Below are 23,323 nucleotides of genomic sequence, written 5' to 3'. Positions count from 1 at the left end.
TGTCATATAAATGTACTGATTTGGGGAAATATTATGAGATGCATAAAAGCAACCGAATTCTATTTTCTTTAGTTAAAGCTTTATAACTAAGCACAGCTGCAGACTGCCCAGGCGTAATTATAGCTCCACCTGGCAGGCAGGCCTCTCGGTTTGAAGCATAGCATTTCATTAATAAAATGAAAGAATGTGTGAAATTGTATTTTTAAACAGTTGAAATGGAAGGAGACTTGTAGGTGACAGGCTCTCTTGGCTGGGCCACAACCTGGTGTGTTGAAATGTCACGTGAGCATCGCTTGTCACACATCCCAGCTTAGCACGAGTGAGGCTGGCCTTACCATGGGGTGTTCAGGTAATACACTGGGCCTTCTTAATGCAGACACTTTCGTAATTTCACAGCATTCCAGGGGAGGAAAAGGCACAACCCGCAGGCTTCCTTATTGCACTCACCTTCTGCAAATGCCTTTGTTTTCTTGAGACTATGAGGCTACCAAGGAGCAGTATCGAAAGAAAATGTGTGCAACTGATAATGATATCGACCACTGTCCAATGATTTCTCATTTATTTATTTCCTCAACTGTTTGCATTTCACTATATTATTAAATTATTGAATATACTAACTAGGACCACAACTCCAAAAATGTGACACTTCCAATGCTCCTGGAGCTACCAACAAAATCCAAGTATTTTTTTACCAAAGAAAAAAATCTATGTTTGCTCTCTATTGTGTCTAATCCTTAATAAAGAGAAGAAAAATTAATCTTATATTGTTTCAAATTATCCATCTTACAGGTGAGAATAATTAGAATTTCTATCTATACTTTAATGTTATATAATAAATAGCAGTCCTTCAAAATAAGTGAACTAAAATGTTTTTAGAAATGAAAGAAAAAAATTAACAAATCACTATAACAGCAGCTCTCTTAAAAATCTACAGATAAGTAATGTTTATGAATAAGAATTTAAGAATTGATTTAATAACTCTATAGAATTCTTTTCAAATGCTCATAAAACTTTTTAAAATTAATCCAGTGGTAAGTCATAAAGAAAATCATACAGTTACATTCTCTGGTTACAGGAAAATAAAATAAATTAACAACAAAAGCAAAGTCAAAAACTAACCACTTAGAAATTTCAAAACACTCTCATGAATAACTCAACAACTAAGGATAAAATTACAGACTATTTAGAAATTAACAATAGTTCCCACTAAGAAAAACCAGAACTTCCTAAAGAAATGACAGATGTCAGATCTGAGACAGGAATTGTCGAAGATATGCCTGGGAAATCTTTTCTGTACCAGAAAACAAGAAAGCTATCAAAGACTACAGGATCATGTGAAAAGGACCTAGGATCAATACAAAGTGCCTCCCACTGGCCAAAGATGGGACAGATAATGTGAACACGGGAAAAAATCATGGCTACAATGGGTTGAAACATATCAAATACATTAAAATCTATGCACTTGAAGTAATACTTTAAAAGTGGTCACTTATAGAGGTTTCTAGAGCATCAACCCATTCTGATAAATGGTAAGTAAAAGACTAAAAAATTTATCCTGCCATTTTCTATGAAATTTATTTCAGGGTAAACATTTAGTTGGTATAAAGAAATAATAGAATTGAAACTCAAAACTTTTCAACTCCTAATGAAATAATGTATCCGGGCAATAATTATGGATAGCTACTAAAACCAGTAGATAAGACTGACAAGGAATCTTATGATGATGGATCAGGCTCAAAACAGTTGAGCCCACTGATCAATCTTACTATCACAAGAAGAGAAACAATCAGACATTATGAGTCTCTTGATATTATATAATGGGAAGTGCACAGCAACACCTATGAGAGATTCTTGCCAAAAATATTAAACTCAAACCTGAATCTGATCAAGCCTTTAGTTGTAACCACCAGTACACAGGAAATACAGGGGTAGATGAACACATTAAACAACACCATGGGGATACAGTCAGCCATTTTACAGAACAAATGCCCATTTCTTGACCAAAAAAAGTAAAAACAGAGAACAAGAAAGAGGAAAACTCATAAAAACTGAAAGAGACATATCAACCAAATACCATGTAAGAGCCTTATTTGGCTGCTGATTCAAGCAAACCAATTATAAAAAGGTATTCATGAAATAAGTGAAGAAATCTAAACACTGACTACCTATTAAATGATAGGAAAAAAATTGTTACCTTTTCATTTGGAGATGACATTTATTTAAGAGTCCAAATCTGTTGCAGATGCAAATAGAAATACTTAAAGATAAAATAATACATCTGGTTTTACTTTAAAGTAACCCAGAAGGTTGGGGGAGTATGGTATGGATAACCAAAATTGGCTATATTTGTTGAAATTGGTGGTATAAAACTAGGGCTTCATTATGCTAGTCTCTCTACTTTTGCACATGATTAAAATTTTTCAGAATACAGAGATTTTTAAGAAATGGATGACAATGAGAATACTACGCATCAAAATGTATGAGATGAGGAGTGACACCCATTGCAGAATAAAACATCCCTTGTTTCCCCTCTCTCCCAACAATAATTCAGAATCCATCAATGCACAAAAGTGCCTTATGGGAGCCAGGGAATCCAGCACCATTCGCCAAGGGAACCAGAAGGAGTCTCACCCACCCATGCATCAGGTAATAGGCATACAGGCCTCAGCTCTGGCTATGGACCCTGTAGTGGCCTTTGAACCAGCTCTAGCCCCTCTTGGCCATGGTCTGGGAGTCCCTGGAAAAGACTGTCTTACACAAGCACCCACAGACAAGAGAGGATTTGTGGCAGTCCAGGTTTCCAGAAGAGAAGTTCCAGTACATCACTGGAGCAAAAAATACTAGTTTGGATACATTGGAGAAGGTAAGAAGAACAGTTTGAGCTTACCTGCACCACCTCTCACCCAAGGTGGCACAGTTTAGGGCCAAAAGAGATCTTTTCTGCCCATGGTTTCTCTTGCTGGGGAAAGTGAGAGTGTGTAAGTGAGCACCCAGCTTCCCCAGCTGTGTGGGATACTGCCAAAGAGGCTCATTTCTCTCTGGCCCCATCCAGAGCACTAAATTGTGAGCTGCATGACTAGCAGGCAGGAAGAGTCTGGGAAAGCACAGCACATGGGACTCTTGGAGGGCATTAAAGGGACATGTATCCTATTAACTGCTTCATGGACTGCATCAAGAAGCCTGCCCATGATCCGCTGGGAACACTTCACTCGCAGATCCCCCCAGCTGGCCCACAGGCACTGCCAGTGTCCTTCTGGAAAACAAAAGAAAGGCTGTCAGTACATTTCAGGACCAAGAGAAGACATACAAACTTAAGAATTCTGCCAAGAAGGAGCAATAACTGTGGAAGAAGTATATCCATAGAAGGTCTGGAAACTTCAGAATCACTAACAGAGCTGACAGAGATATGTCTCTCCTGAAAGGAGTCAGTAAAACTGGAGGAGGTGACCACCACTTCAAATGTGAAGACAACAACACAACACTTCAAGGAACATGAAAAATCAGGAAAACATAACATCACTAAAGGATCACAACAATCTTCCAATAGTCGATCCCAAAGTCATGAAGATCTGTGATTTATCCAATAAAGAATTCAAAATAGCTATTTTAAGGAAACTCATTGAGCCACAAAAAACACAGACAAATTGGTGTCAAGATAGCAGTGTAGGTGGACTCTGAACTCACCTCCTCCCATGGACACAATCAATTTACAACTACTCTTGGAACAATTACCCCCGAGAGAGAACTGAAAACTGAATAAAAAGAACCTCCACAACAAGGGGCAGTCCTGACTGAGGTGCAAGAGGCAGAAATTCCTTTCTGCAGAGGAAAAAAGCCACTGCTGCAAGCCACAGCACTTTATGGCCGGCCAGAAGCAATCCTAAGACTAGAAGGGAATGGCACAATATATTTAAAGTGCTGAGAGGACAAAACCTACAGCTAAGAATACTCTACCCAGCAAGTTATCATTCAGAATGGAAGGAGAGATAAAGACTTTCTCAGACAAGCAAAAATTAAAGGAGTTTATCACCAAGAAACCAGTTTTACAAGAAATGCTAACGGGACTTATTTAAGTGGGAAGAGAAGGCCACAAATAGGAATAAGAAAATTATTCAAAAAAGAAGCAATAAAATCACTGGTAAAAGCAAAAATATAGTAAAGGTAGCAGATCAACCACCTATGAAGATAATATGAAGGTCAAAAAGACAAAAGTACTAAAATTATCCATTTCCATGATAAAAGAGTAAGCGAAACACATATGCAGATATGATATCAAAAACATAAAATGTGAAAGGATGGGAGTGAAAGAGTAGAGCTTTTAGAAAGAGGTCAAACTAAAGAGACCATAAGCTTAATATAGATTGCTATATACATAGGTTATTATATATGAACCTCATGGTAATCACAAACCAGAAACCTATAATAAATACACAGTAAATTAAGAAAAAGGAACCCAAACATAATACTAAAAAAAGCCATCAAACCACAAAGGAAGAGAGCAAAAGAAGAAGAAAGAAACAGAAGAACTACTAAAACATTCAGAAAAAAGTAACAAAATGGCAATAAGTACATACTTATCAATAGCTACTTTAAATGTTAATGGACTAAATGCTCCAATAAAAGGCATAGGGTGGCTGATTGAATAAAAAAACAAGACCCATATATATGCTGCATACAAGAGACACATATCAGACATAAAGACACTCACAAACCGAAGTGAAGGGATGGAAAAAGAGACTCCATGCAAATAGCAAAGAAAAGGAAGCTGGGGTAGCAATACTTCTATCAGACAAAATAAGCTTTAAAGCAAAAACTAACAAGAGACCAAGAAGGGCACTACATAATGATAAACAGAACAATCCAACAAGAAGATATAATACTTGTAAATATCTATGCCCCCAACATAGGAGCATCTAAATGTATAAAGCAATTATTAACAGACATAAAAGGAGAAATAGACAATAACACAATAATAGTAGAGGACTTTCACACTCCACTTACCCAAACAGATAGATCATCCAAACAGAAGATCAATACGGAAACATTGACCTTAAATGACACATTAGACCAGATGGACTCAGTAGACATAGACAGAGCATTCCATCCAAAAACCACAGAATACATATTCTTTTCAAGGGCACAGGGAACATTCTCGAACATCGATCACATATTAGGCCACAAAACAAGTCTCAATAAATTTAAGAAGATTGAAATAATACCAAACATCTTTTCTGACCACAACTGTATGAAACTACAAATCCACTACAGGAAGAAAATCAGAAAAGCCACAAACACATGCAGATTAAGTAAAATGCTACTGAGCAACGATTCAGTCAATGAAGAAATCAAAGAAGAAATAAAAAAATACACGGAGACAAATGAAAATACAACATGCCAAAATTTATGGAATACAGCAAAAGTGGTTCTAAGAGGCAAGTTTATAGCAATACAGACCTACCTCAACAAACAAGAAAAATCGCAAATAGACAATCTAACAGTGTACCTAAAGGAACTAGAAAAAGAAGAAAAAACAAAGCCAAAAATCAGTAGAAGGAAGGAAATAATGAAAATCACAGCAGAAATAAATGAAATACAGACTAAAAAAAAAAATAGAAAAAGTCAATGAAACCAAGAGCTAGTTCTTTGAAAAGATAAACAAAATTGACAAACTTTTAGCTAGACTCACCAAGAAAAAAAGAGAGAAGCCTCAAATAAATAAAATCAGAATCAAAAGAGGAAAAATTACAACAGACACCTCAGAAATAAAAAAGATTAGAAGAGAATACTATGAAAAGCTATATGCCAATGAACTGGATAATCTAGAAGAAATGGATAAATTCTTACAAGTATACAATCTTCCAAAACTGAATCAAGAAGAAATAGAGAATTCGAATAAAATAATCACCAGTAAGGAGATCGAAATAGTAATCAAAACCTCGTAAAAAATAAAAGTCTAGGACCAGATGGTTTCCTTAGAGAATTCTACAAAACATTCAAAGAAGACTTAATACCTATCCTTCTCAAACTCTTTCAAAAATTGAAAACTAGGGGAAGCTTCCTAACTCATTCTATGAAGCCAACATTACCCTGATACCAAAACCTGATACCAAAACTTTGACAAGGACGAAACAAAAAAAGAAAATTACAAGCCAATATGACTGATGAACATCTATGCAAAAATCCTCAACAAACTACCAGCAAATCAAATACAACAATACACTAAAAAGATTATACACCATGATCAAGTGGGATTTATTCCAGGAAGGCAGGGATGGCTCAACACCTGCAAATGAATCAATGTGATACACCACATTAACAAAATGAAGAATAAAAATTACATGATCATCTCAATAGAGGCAGAGAAGGCATTTGACAAGACACAGCATCCATTTATGATAGAAACTCTACATAAAATGGGTATAGAAGGAAGGTACCTCAACAAAATAAAGGCCATATATGAAAACTCACAGCTAATATCATTCTTAATGGAGAAAAGCTGAAAGCTACCCCTCTAAGAATTGGAACCAGACAAGGATGTCCACTTTCACCACTCTTATTTAACATAGTATTGGAAGTCCTAGCCAGAGCAATCAGGAAGAAAAAGAAACAAAAGGGATCCAAACTGGAAAGGAAGAAGTAAAAACTGTCACTATTTGCAGATGACATGATTTTATATATGGAAAATCCTAAAGAACCCACTAAAAAACTTTTAGAAATAATAAATGAATACAGTCAAGTTGCAGGATACAAAATCAACATACAAAAATCAGTTGTGTTTCCGTAGACAAAGAGAACAGATTAGTGGTTACCAGGGGAAAGGGGGTTGGGGAGTGGGCACAAAGAGTGAAGTGGTGCACCTACAACACGACTGACAAACAATAATGTACAACTGAAATTTCACAAGGTTGTAAACTATCATAATCTCAGTAAAAAGTTTTAAAAAATCAGTTGTGTTTCTATACACTAACAATGAAGTAGCAGAAAGAGAAATTAAGAATACAGTCCCATTTACAATTGCAACAAAAAGAATAAAATACCTAGGAATAAATTTAACCAAAGAAAGATCTGTACACTGAAAACTATAAAACATTGTTGAAGGAAATTGAAGAAGACAGAAAGAAATGGAAAGATATTCTGTGCCCTTGGATTGCAAGAATTAACCTTGTTAAAATGTCCATACTTCCTAAAGCAATCTACAGATTCAATGCAATCTCTATCCAAGTTTCAACAACATTTTTCACGGAAATAGAATAAAGAATCCTAAAATTTATACGGAACAAAAAAAGACCCTGAATGGCCAAAGGGATCCTGAGAAAAAAGAACAAAGCTGGAGGTATCACACTTTCTGATTTCAAAATATACAAAGCGGTAGTAACCAGAACAGCATGGTACTGGCAAAAAAACAGACAGACAGATCAATGAAACAGAATTGAGAGCCCAGAAATAAACCCACACATCGATGGACAGCTAATTTTCGACAACGGAGCCAAGAATATACAATGGAGAAAGGAAAGTCTCTTCAATAAATGGTGTTGGGAAAACTGGACAGCCACATGCAAAAGAATGAAAGTAAACCATTATCTTATGCCACACACAAAAGTTAACTCAAAATGGATTAATGACTTGAATATAAGACCTGAAACCATGAAACTTCTAGAAGAAAACATAGATAGTCCACTCTTCAACATCAGTCTTAGCAGCGTATTTTCAAGTACCATGTCTGACCAGGCAAGAGAAACAATAGAAAAAATAAACAAATGGGACTGCATCAAACTAAAATCTTCTGCAAGGCAAAGGAAACCATCAACAAAATGAAAAGCCAACATAACAACTGGGAGAAGATATTTGAAAATCATATATCAGATAAGGGGTTAATATCCAAAATCTACAAAGAACTCATGCATCTCAACAACAAAAAAACTAATAACCCAATTAAAAAATGGGCAAAAGATCTGAATGGACATTTCTCCAAAGAAGATACAAGCTGGCCAACAGGTACATGAAAAGATGTTCAACATCATTAACTATCAGGGAAATGCAAATCAAAACTACAATGAGATATCACCTCACTCCTGTCAGAATGGCTATAATTAACAAGACAGGAAACAATTAGTGTTGGAGAGGATGTGGAGAGAAGGGAACTCTCATATACTGCTGGTGGGAGTACAAACTGATGCAGCCACTATGGAAAACAGTATGGAGATTCCTCAAAAAATTAAGAATAGAACTACCATATGATCTAGCTATTCCACTGCTGTGAATTTATCCAAAGAACATGAAAACATGAATGCATAAAGATACATGCACCCCTATGTTCACTGCAGCATTATTCACAATAGCTAAGACTTGAAAGCAACATAGGTGATCATCAAGGGACAAATGGATAAAGAAGATGTGGTATATATATACAATGGAATACTACTCAGCCCTAAGAAATGATGAAATCTGGCCATCTGTGACAACATGGATGGACCTTGAGGGTATTAAGCTAAGTGAAATAAGTCAGAGGGAGAAAGTCAAATACCATATGTTCTCACTCATAAGTAGAAAATGAAAACAACAACAAATAATCATACAGAGACAGAGATTGTATTGGTGGTACTAGAGGGAAGTGGAGAGGGAGGAGAGTGAAAAGCATGTGTGCATGGTGATGGATTGTAATTAGTCTTTGGGTGGTGAACATGATGTAATCCACACAGGAATAGAAATATAATGATATACACCTGAAATTTATATAATATTATAAACTAATGTTTCCACACACAAAAAAAATACAGAAAGACAATTCAATGAATCAAGAAAACAATACATGAATAAAAGGAGAAGGTTAACAAAGAGATAAATATTTTTTAAAAGAACCAAATAGATATCCTGGAGCTGAAGAATACAATGAATGAAATGAACAATGCAATAGCGAGCATCAACAACAGAATGAATCAAGCAAAAGAACCTGTGAGATAGAACATAAGAACTTTGAAATTATCTAGTCAGAGGAGAACAAAGAAAAAAAGAATGAAAAGAGTGAAGGAAGTGTACATGATCTATAGTATACAATCTAAACAACCAGTGTGCAAATTACTGGAGTTCAAGAAGGAGAAGAGAGGGAGAAGGGGCAGAAAGCTTATTTAAAGGAATAGTGGCTAAGAACTTCCCAAGTCTGGGGGGAAATCTGGAAAACCAAGTTCATGAAGCTCATTGGACACCAAACAAAATCAACTTAAAGAGATCCTCTCCAAGATACATTAAATAAAAATTTCAAAAACAGAAGATAAAGAGAGAATCTTAAAAGCAGCAAGAGAAAAGAAGTTTGTAACATACAAGAGACCCACCATAAGAAAATCAATGGATTTCTCAGCAAAAATCTTACAGGCCAGGAGAGAGTAGGATGATATATTCAAAGTGTTGAAAGAAAAAAAATGTCATTCAGCAATATGCTATCCAGCAAAGCTATCCTTCAGAAATGAAGGAAAAATAAAGATTTTCCCAGACAAACAAAAGCGGAGAGAATTCATAATCATTAGACTTGCCCTATAAAAAAGTGCTGAAAGGAGTTCTTCAAGCTGAAATAAAAAGACACTAATTAGTATCATGAAAATATACAACACATTGGTAAAGGTAAGTATATAGTCAAATTCAGAATACTTTAATAATGTAATATGGTGCTATGTTAACTACTTAATTCTAGTATAAATGTTAAAGGACGAGCATTAAAAATAACTATAGCTACAATAATTTGTTAATGAACACAATATAAAAATAGGTAAATTGTGACATCAAAAACATAAAAGAAGGGAGTAAAAAGGTAGTTTTTACATGCAATCAAAGTCAGTCGTTATCAACATAAAATAGATTGTATACCTATGAGATGTTTTATGTAAGCCTCATGGTAACCACCAAGCAAAAACCTACAGAAGATTCACGAAAGATAAACAGAAGAGAATGAAAGCAAACCACTACAGAAAACCATCAATTCACAAAGGAAAGTGCAAGAGAGGAATAAACAAAAAAGGGAACTACAAAACAGCCAGAAAACAATTAATAAGATTGCATTATTAAGGCCTTACCTATCAATAATCACTCTAAATGTACAAGGATTAAATTATCCAATCAAATGGCATAGAGTGGCTGGATGGATTGAAAAACAAGACCCAATTACATGCTGCCTACAAGAGACTCACTTCAGTTTTAAGTATACACATAGACTCAAAGTGAAGGGACAGAAAAAGATATTCCATGCAAGTGGAAACCAAAAGAAAGAACAGGTAGCTATACTTACTTAAGACAAAATATATTTTAAGGCAAAAATAATAAGAGACGAAGAAGGCCATTATATAATGATAAAGGTGTTAATTCATCAAGAAGATACAGCAATTATAAATATATATGCACCCAACATTGGAGAACCTAAATATATTAAGCAAATACTAACAGATTTAGAGGAAGAACTAGATAATACAGTAATAGTGAGAAATTTCAATACTTTACTTTCAACCATGGATTGAAAGAAAATCAACAAGGAAAGGTTGAACTTGAACTGTATTTTAGACCAAATGGAACTAAAAATAATATACAGAACATGTTATCCAACAGCAACAGAAAACACATTCCTCTTAAGTGCACACAGTACATTCTCCAAGATAGATCATACGTTAAGCCACAAAATACATCTCAGCAAATTGAAGAAGATTAACATCACACCAAGTTTCTTTTCTGACCACAATGGTAGGAAACTAGAATAAGAAAAGTAAAGCTGGAAAATTCACAAATATGTGGAGATTAAACAACACACTCTTGAACAACCAATGGGTAAAAGAAGAAATCAAAAGGCTAACAAAATGAAAATAGGAACACAAAACCTATGGGATACAGCAAAAGCAGTTCCAAGAGGGAAGTTTATAACAATAAACGCCTACATTAAGAACCAAGAAAGATCTCAAATAACCTAACTTACACCTCAAGGAACTAGAAAAAGAACAAACTAAGCCCAAAGTTAGCAGAAAGAAGGAAATAACAAAGGTCAGAACAAAAATAAATGAATTAGAGACCAGAAAAACAAAAGATCAGTGAAATTAAGAGCTGGATTTTTGAAAAGATACAACTGACAGGATTCAGGTTCAAGATGGGGACATAGGAGGCTCCTGAACTCAGCTCCTCCCACAGACACACCAAATCTACAGCTACAGATGGAAAAATTCCCTCTGAAAGAAATCTAGAAACTAGCTGAGTGACTCCTAAACATCAGGCAAATGAGAAAAAAATCCATGCTTAAACAGAGAGGAGAGGCTGAGACACAATCTTACCAAAAACCCACCCTCAGCATGGCGACATACAACCAGGAGGGAATTCACAACTCCCAACTTCTCCCTAAGGAGCAAAGGGTTTGGACCCCACATCTGTTGCCCCAACTTTTAAGACTTCCACCTGAGAGATGGACCCCCAAAACATCCAGCTTTGAAAGCCAACAGGATTTGCAGCCACCAGAGCCACAAGGCTATAACAAACTAAGAGACAGTTCTTAAAAGGCTCACACAGACTCACCATAGCTAACCCCTCAGAGCTCAGAGCAGAGGCAGCAGACAGAAACACCTAATCTTTCCATGGATGAGGCCTATTTGCTTATCTTAAAAGCTTTGGCCTGAGGGGAAGGCTTCCAATTTAAAACACATCTAGAGGCAAACTACAATACTCTGCAGAGATCATGGAGGCAATCTCTGGTAACTATATCTAAGAAAATAAGAAAGAAGGCCCAAATAAACACTTTAGGATTGAGAAAGAAGCCATACTCACAAATATAAAGAAATTTTAACAATAAAATAATATTAAGTTCCAATACACCAAAAATCTTTATGAAATGGATGATTTCTAATAAAAATGACCTAAATTAACTCAAGGAAATACATAAAACATAAAAATACTAATAACCACAAAATGAATAGAAATGATAATTTAAGATCTAACCCAAAACAGCATCAACCCAGATGATTTTATTCATTTATTTACTCTTTCTTTTATTCATTCAAAAATATCAGTTGGACACCTAATATACCAGACACCATTCTTAATGATGGGGGGTCAGCAATAAACCACACAGAAAAAAATCCATGCCCTCAAGGAGTTTACATTCTAGTGGTGATGGGGAGAAAGGAGGAAATACAGACAATAATAGAATAAATAAGTAAATATATCATATTTTAGATGCTATGTAAGCTGAATAATGCCTTCTCCCCTACCCCAAAGATGACAAAGTCCTAAACATCAGAACATGTGAATATGTTACTTTACATGACACAAGAGACTTTGTAGATGTGATTTAGAATCTTCAACTGGGAAGTTTATCATGGATTATCTAAGTGGACCCAATGTAATCACCAGGGTCCATAGAAGAGGGAGGTGGGAGAGTCAGAGTCAGAGAGAAGAGAAAGATTTGAATACACTACAGTGCTGAGTTTGAAGATGGAGAAAGGGGCCAAAAGCCAAGGAATGCAAGCAGCCCCTAGCAGTTGGAAAAGGCAATGAAATAAATTCTCCCTAAGAGCTTCCAGAAGCCCTCCTGACACTTTGATATAGGACTTCTGATCTCCAGAACTATAAGAGAATAAATTTGTATTGTGTAACCCACTAAATGTGTGCTAATTTGTTACAGCAGCCATAGGAAACTAATACAGATGGAAAAAAATTAAGCTGAATAAGGGCATGGGCCTGCCAGAGGGTGAAATTGACATAAATTAGTTAGGATGAGTCTCAATTCTAACAAGCCTTGTTATGTAAACTGTTCCAGGACATAGGAAAAAAAGAAAGTTGGTATGATACGCTACTTCATGAACCAAGTTCAAAGATAAATAACAGGGCTGGCCCCGTGGCCGAGTGGTTAAGTTCACGTGCTCCGCTGCAGGCAGCCCAGTGTTTCGTTGGTTCGAATCCTGGGTGCAGACATGGCACTGCTCATCAAACCATGCTGAGGCAGCGTCCCACATGCCACAAAGAGAAGGACCCACAATGAAGAATACACAACTATGTACCGGGGGGCTTTGGGGAGAAAAAGAAAAAAAAATAAAATCTTTAAAAAAAAACAAAGATAAATAACAGATAGGAAATTAGAAAAAATGATATACAGATGGAAAATAAACAAATGAAAATTTATGCAATTTCATTATCAGTGAGAGAAATGAAAATTAAAACAACGAAATGACATGTTTTGTTTAACAGATTGGTAAAAATTAAACTATTAACATCCAGCACAGGCGAGTCTGTGGAGAAAGGGCAGTCTCTTATATACTTCAAAAAATTTTAAACTTGTACAATCTTTTTGGAGGGAAATTTGGTGATTTCTATCAAATTTTCAAATATGCATATCTTTTGTGCAGTAATACATTTCTAAGAATCATCCTACAAAAATGTTTACACTGAAAATAAAAGAAGGACTAAATAAATGGAAAGAGATTCCACGTTTATAGATAGGAAGACTCAATATTGTCAAGATGTCAGTTCTTCCCAACTTGATCTATAGATTCAATGCAATCCCAATCAAAATCGAGTGAGTTATTTTATGGATATAGACAGAACGATTCTAAAGTTTATATGGAGAGGCAAAAGATCCATAACAGACAACATAGTATTGAAGAAGGAGAACAAAGTTGAAGGATTGATGTTACCCAACTTCAAGACTTACTATAAAGCTACAGTAATCAAGACATTTTAGTACTGGCAAAAAAAATAGTAAAACAGATCAACAGAACAGAATAGAGAGCCCAGAAATAGACCCTCATAAATATAGTCAATTGATCTTTGACAAAGGAGGAAATGCAGCACAATGGAGCAAAGATAGTCTCCTCAATAAATGGTGTGGAACAACTGGACATCCACATGCAAAAGAAAAATTAGCATAGACACAGACCTTACACTCTTTCCAAAAATTAACTCAGAATGGATCACAGACCTAAATGCAAAATACAAAACTAAAAATGTCTTAGAAAATAACATAGGAGAAAACCTAGATGACCTTGGGTATGGTGATGCCTCTTTAGATACAACACCAAAGATACAATCCATGAAGAAAATAATGGACATGCCAGACTTCATTAAACTTACAAACTTCTGCTCTGTGAAAGACAATACCAAGAGAATTAGAAAACAAATCACAGACTGGGAGAAAATATTTGCAAAATACACATTTGATAAAGTACTGTTATCCAAATATATTTGAGATATTTTTAAAAACTCAACCACAGGAAAATTAACCATCTAATTTAAAAATAGGCCAAATACTTTAACAGACACGTCACCAAAAAAGATACACAGATGGAAAACAGCATATGAAAAGATGCTCCACATCATATGTCAACTGGGAAATGTAAATTAAAATAACAATGAGATACCAATACACACCTTTTAGAATGGCCAAAATCCAGAACACTAATATCACCAAATGCTGGCAAGGATGTGGAGCAAGAGGAACTCTCATACCGTGCTGGTGGGAATTACAAAATGGTGCAGCCACTTTAGGAAGAGTTTGGTGGTTTCTTACAAAACCAAACATACTTTACCATACAATCCAGAAATTGCACTCCTTGGTGGCGAGAGAGATGATTAGGCAGAGCATAGAGGATTTTTAGGGTAATGAAAATGCTCTGTATGATATTATAGTGATGGATATTGTCATTAGACTTTTGCCCAAACCCATATAATATACAACACCAAGAGTGAATCCTAAGGTAAACTGTGGACTTTGGGTGATTATGATATGTTAATGTAGGTTCATCCTTGATTAAAAAAAAAGAGTACCATTTTGGTGAGTAATATTGATAATGGGGGAGGCTATGCACGTGTGGGGACAGGGGATATATATAGAATCTCTGTACCTTCCTCTCAATTTTGTTGTAAACATAAAACCAAAAAAAATAAGTCTTTAAAAAAAATGTTTACACTAATGTCAAAAAAAAGTATGTGGCATTCACTGTGAAAATAAAAACAATTTAAATTTTAACTCATGAGGAATTGTTAATAAATTGTGATACATTCATACAAAGGAGTAACACTACACAACAATTAAAAAGTACTTAAGTTAGATCTACTTATCCTAACACGGAATGATATTCACAGCACATCATTAAGTGAAAAGCTTAAGTTGCATAACTATATATACACTATGGTAGGCAGCCTCTCAAATAGCCCCCCAGTGATCACAATATTCACACGCTTGTGTGATCTTCTCTTGAGTGTGGACTGGACCTATTGATTCACTTCTAATGAACAGAATATGATAAAAGTGATGGGACATCACTTCTGAGATTAGGTTACAAGGAGATAGTGGCTTCCTCTTCCTTACTGCAATGAAAGCCAGCTGCCATGTTGTGAACTGCCCTACAGAGAGGCCCATGTGGCAAAGAACTAAAGGAGGTCTCCAGCCAACAGGTAACTGAGGCATTAGTCCAACAGCCTCACAACCAACTGAATCCTTCCTACAACCACATGAGTGAGCTTGGAAGAAGATCCTTCACCCACTGAGCCTTCACATGAAACCATAGCCCCAGCCAACACCTTAATTACAGCCTCACGAGAGACCTTGAAGCAGAGGATTCAGCTAAGCAACATCCAGATTCCTGATCCACAGAAAGTGTGAGATAATAAATGTTTGTTGCTTTAAGCTGCTACGTTTTGGGAGAGTTTATTACACAGGAAGAGGTAAGAACAATTCCATTTTTATCAAAAAAATAAAAAAGTTAAACTATGTTGTGGATGTGGTTGGGAACTGGTGTACTGGGCTAAATATGTGGAAAGAGAACACTCAACAGCTAATAGAGGTTTTTCCTGGAGCACAAAATTAAGAGAGAGGGAACACTGTACTATTTATTTACATCTTGTTTGAATTTACTACAACCAGCCTATATTACTTTCAGAGTCTAAATATAGATTTTCTTAAAATTTTTCTGTATAATTACTCTTGTATCATGTTCTTGACTCTTCAGTAATAATGAGGTACAGCTCTGAGTTGTTTAGCCAAATGTAGTGATAAACTTTCACTGATTCACTCACATACTTCCTCTACAAAGTGGTATCTTCTATTCTTTCAATGACAGAGACCCCACCAATAAAACAGAGCAAAACAAATCAACCTTTACAGGAACTTAACCTCAGATTTTTTCAGATTAAGGAATAAACTCTTGTAACAGGCAGATTATAAATTCCATTACCATCAACTCCAGTAACCAAAAACCTCAAATGATCAGAAAGACTTTTTCTATATTCTAAACAACTTCAGTCTTCCCATCTCAGAAAACAGCATCATAGCCCAGAAACTCGAGGTCATATATCACACATATATGGGCAAGTCCAGTCAACAGGGTATCTCTTGAATCGGATCACTTTTCTCTATTTTTCTTGCTACTGCCTCAGTCCAAACCACCTTCATTGCTCTCCTAGACCACTGCAATAGTTCTCTTGCTGGTCTCCCTGCTTCCACATTTGCTCACCTATAAATCATTCCTCACACAGGCCAGTACAGTTTTTCTTTCTTTATTCTTTTTGTTTTGAAATAATTTCAGACTTACAGAAAAGCTGCAAGAACAGTTCAAGAAGAGAACAAAGAATCTCTGTGTACCTTTCTCTCAGATTCCCAAGAAGAAGTACTATGTACCGCATTTGCTTATCATTCTCTCCTTCTCTCTCCAGACACAATTTTTTTCTGAAGCATTTGAGACTCTTTTACCCACTAAATACTAAAAAATGTATTTCCTAAAAACAAGAACTTTCTCTCATATAAACAGAGCAGAGTTATCAAAATCAGGAAATTAACACTGATAATTTTATTATTTAATCTAAAGACCTTATTCAAATTTTACCAATTGTCCCAATAACAAAGTGATTTTTTTTTTTTTTAAAGAGAATGTCCTTGTTCTTAGGAAACACATCCTGAAGTATTTAGGGGTACAGGAACATGATTGTGCAATTTATTCTCAAATATTTTTTTTATTATTATTTTTTTTCTTTTTGTCCCCAAAGCCCCCCAGTACATAGTTGTATATTCTTCGTTGTGGGTCCTTCTAGTTGTGGCACGTGGGACGCTTGCCTCAGCATGGTTTGATGAGCAGTGCCATGTCCGCGCCCAGGATCCAAACCAACGAAACACTGGGCCGCCTGCAGTGGAGCGCGCGAACTCAACCACTCAGCCACGGGGCCAGCCCCAACAAAGTGATTTTTTTAAAGAGTAAGTCAAACCATGTCACTCTCCTGCTTAAAATGCTCCAATGGCTATCTTTTGTATTGTAATAATATCCAAATTCCTGACTTTGGCCTAAAGGGCCTTGCATGTTCAGGCTTCTGACTACTTCTCCATCCTCATTTCCTAACACTCTCCCCATTCCTCACTCTGATCAAGCCCCACAGGTCTTCTTTCGGTTCCTTCAGTACACAATCTCATTTCTACCCCAGGGGCTTTGCAACTACCGTCAATTCTGTCTGGAACGCCTTCCCCACAAATCTTCAATGGTTGATTCCTTCTCATCACTCAGGTAAAGTGTCTCCTTCTCCTTGACTCTACATTATGTTTCTTTCTCCTTGTATTCAGGAGGGGAGGTAGGGATATTTCATTCTAGGCTGTTATGATGTTCCTACAAGAAGTCTGAAAGATTGCATTCTCTGTACATTTGTGTATATTTTATTGTATTCAAATTGTTTATAAATTGTTAATCAGTGTATGGTACATATGGGATATTCAAATTAAATAAAAACCCTCTTAAATCTCTCCAGATAAACAGCAATGTTACTATCATATCGTTGTTCTTGAATATTCACAACAAAGTCGGTGTCATTAAGGTAGTAATGATATTTTTATCTTCAACATATTAACAGTGTAAAAGAATATGCATTATAACCCAAACGCAAGCTTACCTAACAGATAATTCAGCAATGAAGTCCTTCTATTTACAAAGATGTGATTCTAAGGACATAAATCAAATACTCTGTTTCAATAGCCATATATAATTGATGTTAATGTGTACTTAATGCATTTGTATAATAACATGTGCCCTAAACATTGCTCATAATTACAGCAGCCACTTAGAGTCATGAAGACAGCACCACAGGACATCATGTGAATTCTAAAAGTGACATGACAAGAAGTGGAAAATGATTATTGCTATTATTTTGGGCTTTATGTCATTTTTCTGTAGTGCCATCCTGTCTTGCCCCTACTCCAGATAGCAGTCTCTCTCCTTCCCACACTCAATGACAAGGATTACATGTTTGAATAAAATGTCAACATCCTACATTATGCAGGGTAATGGGAATCCATCATCTAAATATCATTACAACCAAGGACTGTCATGTTCAAATTCTCCCTCACTATTCATAGCTGAAAGAAACAACATCTTTAAGTCCTTGCCTGAGTTTTCAGCTAAAACCCACTTGATTTCAAGGTGACAGAGTGTGTTCTTAAGAACTGTTACCACCTTGGATAATTATAAAGCTAGGGAAAGGCTGCAAGAGGGAACAAAAGAAGATTAACACCTCTGCATGTTGACGCAGCATAACTGAGGTGGGGTCACTGGTGACCCAGAACTAAGAAAGCTGCTGGAACCGCTGCCAATTGGGAAGAAAATTGAAATAGGGTGGAAGTGAGGAAACCTTTATCAACAATTAAAAACAAAGAGCTTATTTTATCTTTTGGAAAGCTACAGACATTTGTGGCTAAGAACAGAGGATCTTGAATACTGTGAAGGTCACAACTGCAAATAATGAGTTGGTTGGCAATATAAAAATGTACAAAGAACAAAGGGATAAAAGTAAACAAAAATATTGTTGAAATGCAAAACATAGGGAACTGGGGACAGGATTTCACATTTGGTCTAGATGCATGCATGAGAAACAGAGGAACTGACAACCAAAGCTCTGGGACTATGTTGTTGCTGTTTGTTGTCATTTCTTGAAGATTTTGGCTAGGTGAACTCAGTACTACTTTTTTGGAGGTAGTTCAACTCAGCAAATACATTCTAAACCAATGATCTCTGAATCCTAACCCAGTGGGATATGGGGAAAAGATGCTCAAATTTTTATATTTACTTTTATCTCATTCTTTTAAAACATCTATCTTGTATATGTTATAAAATGTAGTTACTATATTAGGACAACAGTACATGTACATTACTAACTATATGAACAAGCCTATAGTGAAAATAAATGATCAAAAATTATTTACTAACAAGCAGTATATGATCAAGAAAGTACAGAGATTATGATTCATTAGGTCTAGGGTACAGTCCAGGCAACTCTGGTGGACATGCTTTACATATATTAATTTCTTTTAATCCTACCATTAGGTAGAATTAGGCTGTGTAAAATACTAAGGCAGGCATTATAATTATCCCCATTGTACAGATGAGAAAACTGAGGTATATAAAGGTAAAGTAATTCCCAAAGTTCACACAGCTAACAAGTTGGGGAAGCAGAATTCAAATCTGGGCATCCTGGCAGCAAAGCCAGGGTCCTTAACTGCTACACAACGTGGTCTTAAGAAGTTAGGAAGCTGTGACTGACCCAAGATACAGTTAAGCAGGGAAGACTGCAGAACTGAAAATCTCAGGTAGAGGAGATGGGTAGGCGTCCAGTGGGGAGCCTCAACCCGCTGGATAACCCCTAACACGTGGTTTTCTCACTTGGAGCACCAACGTAGACTCCCATACAAAATCCCTCACAGGTTAGTCACATTTGTTCAGTTTCGTGAGATAGGACTATTCTAGAAAGACAAAGATAGGCAATAAGACACAAAAATTGCTTCAATAAAATATCACCCAACCAGAGCAGCTCACTGTCATTTTTTTTTTAATAGAAGCCTTTCACCGTATGGAAATAATTATCGCCATCTGCCGTTCCATACTTCTATTTCCTCCCTAACAGCTCATTCTTCAAAAACTCAGTAGCTTCCTCCCTTTACATTTGTAAATGCTGTTGACTATGGATAAAATCCATGTTTACTTTCTATTCAAAACCCCATAGGAAAGCTTGTTTTAATCATCCACAGATGTTTCATTCAGTTCTGCTTAGCTTGGCACAGAACTTCAGAGGGAAATAAAAGAAAAATCTTTATTTTATATTTCAATTGTAGATTGTTACAGACTAAATAAAACGCCAAATTGTTATTGGAAACAACACAGCCACTGTAATAAGGATAGTTGACATCTCATTTTTACAATTATAATTTTTTCTGGCATTTGTTGAACTCAAGATGGTTTCCATACTATACAAAAGCCTTTTTTTTTCCTTCTCTGAATGAAGCTCCATTGAAGCCATTAGAAGTTTGTAATTTATTTTCAATGCAGTCTTAAACACTTTAGAAATATTCAAATTGTTGCATGAAATATAGTGTTTAGGCCTTTAGATACTTTCTACCCTTCTGGTGTCATATTTTGATAGAAGTTATCCTTTTAAATTCCTTTAAAAACACCCATTAATTCCAAAGACCACGTTACACACATCTAACTCTTCTATGGGTCAGTTCTTTCTTATTTCCCTTTTATTTTTTATTTCTTAAATAAAAAATAATTGATGATATATAAACATTCACTAAGAATTACATTTACACTTCACAGTTATTAAGTGTCGGGGGAAAGGCAGCTTTTCTGGAGGAAAGAGTACTTCTATGAATTTGTGGTAGATTCTCTGTCTCTGAAAACTGTGACACAAGTGCTCCATATACCATTTCTTTATAATCCCACCCCTCCAACCAACCCCAAGCCTACTGGATTCACTGATATCCTGAAATTTTCTAGTGAGGTGCTTTCTAATATCTTTTCACTCCACTAATGCCAAGAATCAAACTACACTCCCCAAGATCTAAGTCCAAAATTTACCCAACATTTACCTCTTTCTAAGTCCAGTCAATCACATTGCGCCTTCAGAACCATTTCATTTATATTATGTTTACATTGCAGAGTACATTTTGAAACTTCTTCTCATTACACTGTTTTAAAATACCATGGATAACTTGAGTTGTTTTTGTTTTTGACTCAGTACACATGGCTCTAGATGTATTCCCTTAAAGCACTAGAAGAAGCCTCTGTACACTTTATCTGTACACTATCTCTGTACACAAAATCTGCTCAAATAAGGATTACCCAGAGTGAGCCTATCAGACTTGAAGAGAGAGCCAGGTATGGCTCCTGGTAATTGTTTCAATACACATGTCAGAACTCTGGTTTGATCATGCTTATTTTGCTCTATCAGAATTCTCTCCTATCGCTCTTATTCACGTGTCTATTCAGAACAGATAGGTCAAAGAACTGATTCGGTACTAGAGAGAAGAGTGAATACATGAGGCAGAATGATTGAGATTGTGTCTAAGAGAAACCACCAAATGAAATAAAGTGTTTTAAGTCCAAGTAGGGAAGGAAACAGTTTTCTTTACATCACCGTATTTTCCTATGTAAAAATGACAGCTCTGCAGAGAACAGTTCTAAATTCTATGTTGATAGTGAGAAAGAATATTTACTTTCCCAAATTATCTGAGCTACCAGCTATAAACATTTATGACCCAACATCAAAGACAACAAACAAATTCATTAAACACCTGAGCATACTTTTTGATGTCAAGGTCATTCATAATATTTAGTGTAACTAAGATTTTCCGCCTTTAATTAATTAAAGCTATTAGTGGCTATGAGTATCTTAAGGGGATTTTTTAATTATTTCACAAGTCTTTCATTTCAGAAAAGGGAGTAAGTCTTAGTCATCCTTTGATATCCAGGCACTGTAATCAAAACAGCTGGATTCCTATGAGGCAAAAACAACAAATTATAATCTATCCCATCAGAAGAATAAATAAAATTTGAATTCATAAAGTAACTAAAGAGTATTTCCTGCTATAGATTTCCACCACCATTTAAATGGTGATGACACCAAAATCTTATCCTCTCGACATGTGTCCCCTTTAAAGAAAGTGGAGAATTGCAGTACCAAATGGTCACTTGAGCACAGGATCCTTTTATGGACATAAAATACAGGCAGCTAGTTGCTGTGAAAATAATAGGGGAAAAGAAAACAGAGTGGTCAACCCTCTAAGAAGATTATGATTAAAATGAAAAGCAGAAGGGAAAATAAAAATACTATAAATCTATAGGAAGAGAGGTATTATATTTTATACCATAATACAATTTAGTTCATCTTTTAAATTCAAATATAAGCTTCCTAAACATCTCAAACACAGGCATATATCACCCTGTGGGTGGATCAATCTAGAAAATGTCAAGACAGTTCCACCCATTTCTACCAAAAACAAAACAAAAAGTCAGATGGTTATTAGTTTCCTAATCTGTGACACCACCTAGGTAATACCACATTTCCTCAAATCTTAGATGTCATTAATTATAAAACATACTATTATTTTATTCACTAAGGAAAAAGATCATGCCAATTAAGCTGTGATAGACCATCAACTGTAAAACACATCCCAATTTCAGAGAAATTAAAATGTGAAAAAAATGTGCATCTTAGATTTGGAGAAATACAGTAAAGTCCTTTGCATATGTTGGACACGCACCAAGTCGATTCCAATTCCTACTGACCCTGGGTACAGCAGAGTGGAACCCTGCCGGGTCTTTTGTGCCACTCTCTCACCTTCCGGCACTATGTCAGACAATACTCCATTGCTATTCACAGGGTTTTCATAGCCAATCTTTTCGGAAGTGGGTGGCCAGATTCTTCTTCCTAGTCTCTTAGTCTGGATGCTCCACTGAAGGCTGTCCACCATGGGTGACCCTGCTGGTATATGAAATACTGGAGTCATAGCTTTCAGCATCACAGCAACACACAGCCACTACAGTAGGACAACCGACAGAAGGGTGGTGTGGTTCCCCAACGAGAAACAAACCCAAACCGGAAGCTGAACCCCAGGCCCAGCGGTAAGAGACTCTTAACCACTAGACCATCAAGGATGGCTCCTTTCCATATATCACATATAAACAAAACCCTAGTTCTGGAACACAATAGAATACTTGCTTCTTAGGAATACTGAATGTACAATAAATGCTTTAAAGAAGAACAAAAGAGATGCCTCAGAGACAACATGGTAAGTTAACTTGTCTATACAGGTCCAGAAATTTGTTTGAACTTTCCAATACATTTTGTCCATTGTGGCATTACCTATCTATTTATTTTAACTTTAGTGCTGACTATAAAAGTGTTTATAATTAAAAAAGAAAAACTTTGGGCCAGCCTGGTGGTGTAGTGGTTAAGTTCACGTGCTCTGCTTCAGCAACCCAGGGTTCACAAGTTTGGGTCCCGGGTACGGACCTAGCATGGCTCATCAAGCCATGCTGTGCCAGCATACCACATA

The 23,323-nt window shown here is 36.0% G+C and overlaps 1 protein-coding gene across 17 annotated transcripts in view; it reads right to left on the bottom strand.

The window, feature by feature from the left end:
- The window catches only part of LOC124251199 (prothymosin alpha-like), a 269,250-nt gene that overhangs the window by 157,547 nt on the left and 88,380 nt on the right, over window positions 1-23,323 (bottom strand). For 10 of the 17 annotated variants that reach the window (XR_006891696.1, XR_006891694.1, XR_006891689.1 and 7 more), the window contains one exon: window positions 22,606-22,749. The exons of 3 other annotated variants lie outside the window; for them this stretch is intronic. The gene's annotated coding sequence lies outside the window, so the exon portion shown is untranslated. Of the gene's footprint in view, window positions 1-1,145; window positions 3,254-20,203; window positions 21,763-21,945; window positions 22,004-22,605; window positions 22,750-23,323 lie in introns of those variants that run through there. 4 more of the 17 variants (XR_006891690.1, XR_006891699.1, XR_006891693.1 and 1 more) reach the window with 4 other exon arrangements.

The sequence above is a fragment of the Equus quagga genome, chromosome 13 (genome assembly GCF_021613505.1).
Source record: "Equus quagga isolate Etosha38 chromosome 13, UCLA_HA_Equagga_1.0, whole genome shotgun sequence".
Taxonomy (NCBI): Eukaryota; Metazoa; Chordata; class Mammalia; order Perissodactyla; family Equidae; genus Equus; species Equus quagga.
Note: the sequence above shows the minus strand (reverse complement) of the source record. Positions and strands in the feature narration are given on the sequence as shown.